Genomic DNA, 2,031 nt, shown 5'->3' with positions numbered 1-2,031 from the left:
ATTTCAACTCTGGCCGAGCCACATATTAGAAGATATAAATAGAAATTAAATATATCGATAGAAATGAAATATAAACTTTTATTTTTAAGTTAGTTAAGTTCTAAGCTGCCCCTAATTAAAGAAAGTGATGCAAGTGTGAAAGCAGCTTAAATAGCAGCTGCAGCAATCACTGTCTCATTCTGCCACTTCCATGCACAGCCAAAACTCTCCAGGGTGAGTCCACACACTGGGGGTAATTCCAAGTTGATCGCAGCAGGAAATTTTTTAGCAGTTGAGCAAAACCATGTGCACTGCAGGGGAGGCAGATATAACATGTGCAGAGAGAGTTATGGGCCCTACACACTGGCCGATATTTTGAAAGATATGAACGATCTCGTTCATAAATGAACGAGATCTCGTTCATATCTTTCAGTGTGGAGACTTAAGCGATGAACGATGCGCGTCCCCGCGCTCGTTCATCGCTGGTCTCCTGTCGGCTGTGCATGCAGGCCAATATGGACGATCTCGTCCATATTTGCCTGCACGTCTATGGAGCCGGGTGACGGGGGGAGTGAAGAAGCTTCACTCCCCCCATCACTGCCCCCCCCGCCGCCGGGTCGCTCGTCGGCCGTATCGGCCGTCGGGCACCTCGGCCAGTGAGTAGGGCCCATTAGATTTGGGTGGGGTGTGTTCAATCTGCAATCTAATTTGCAGTGTAAAAATAAAGCAGCCAGTATTTACCCTGCACAGAAATAAAATAACCCACCCAAATCTAATTCTTTCTGCATATGTTATATCGGTCTCCCCTGCAGTTCACATGGTTTTGCCCAATTGCTATCAAAAATCCTGCTGCGATCAACTTGGAATTACCCCCACAATTTTTTATTGTCTGTATCTGTTGTATTTCTGAAGGCTTCAATTAATCACTATGGATGTATTCTTATTGTCAATGTGATGTTTAAAATATAAGCGATATTGATCTTTGATGAACTATGTAAAAATTGCATTTGTTCAAATGAATGTTATTAAAATAATCTTTTATTAATTGGCCTTGGGCCTCTTGTTTGGGTGACCATTTAGTGAGGGGTGTCCGTTACAGGTTCCCGGTCACAAACTTTCTCCAATATCCAACTTACACCTATGGAAACAACATTGGAAGAATTACCGTAAAGACGTTCCTGTATAGCGTCATACATTATGACGACTCCAATGAGGTATGTGATGAGCGGATTCGGTTTTACTCGGTTTTACTCGGTTCTCAAAACCGAATCTTATTGGCTATCCAAAACACGTGACATCAGTGAGCCAATAAGATTCGGTTTTGAGAACCGAGTAAAACCGAGTAAAACCGAATCCGCTCATGAGTTAATGTCTCTGATGTGGGTTTAAACAATGGAGGTTGGAGTATTAATTTGTTTATTGTTTTTATTATCTCTCGGGCAGAATGGAGTACGCATTTTAGTGTATCTTTTCAAGCACTTTATATGTCCTTATGTTCTGATATGGGAGATGTCCGGTGTGGACACCTACAGGTATCCCAGGTAATTGGTATTTTTCCTTTTGATGGAAATACTTTTATGGCACTGTTTTAATAGGTGTGTATCTGTGGTGGTGGGTCCATTAATGTAGCCGTCAGGTACCCTTGGGGGCCGGTGAGGCATATTGCTTGTGACTGTATATTACTGTTCATTTGCAGACTTTATACATGCTGTTTCTAATGGTGAATTGATGACAGGATATATCACCCGTCTTGATAAAGGCCTGTGACCAGACCGAAACGTCGACAATAAAAGCATTGGTGATTTTATGAAGAAATATTTATGAGTGTTTATTTGTGCGAGTGCACCTTCCAAACTATTTGGAACTTTCTACGATATATATATATATATATATATATATATATATATATTAGTGATGAGCGGGTTCGGTTCCTCGGAATCCGAACCCCCCCTGAACTTCACCCATTTTACACGGTTCCGAGGCGGACTCGAATCTTCCCGCCTTGCTCGGTTAACCCGAGCGCGCCCGAACGTCATCATCCCGCTGTCGGAT

General features: G+C 42.4%; 1 long non-coding RNA gene across 1 annotated transcript; it reads left to right on the top strand.

The window, feature by feature from the left end:
- Positions 1 to 1,427: 1,427 nt before the first annotated feature.
- On the top strand, positions 1,428 to 1,794 carry LOC134911382 (uncharacterized). Its single transcript, XR_010176527.1, has 2 exons — positions 1,428 to 1,520; positions 1,676 to 1,794. It is a non-coding gene; the product is annotated as an uncharacterized LOC134911382 (long non-coding RNA).
- The last annotated feature ends 237 nt before the right edge of the window (positions 1,795 to 2,031 follow it).

Source organism: Pseudophryne corroboree, chromosome 4, assembly GCF_028390025.1.
Source record: "Pseudophryne corroboree isolate aPseCor3 chromosome 4, aPseCor3.hap2, whole genome shotgun sequence".
In the NCBI taxonomy this organism is placed as follows: Eukaryota; Metazoa; Chordata; class Amphibia; order Anura; family Myobatrachidae; genus Pseudophryne; species Pseudophryne corroboree.
This window is presented reverse-complemented; position numbering and strand designations above follow the sequence as displayed.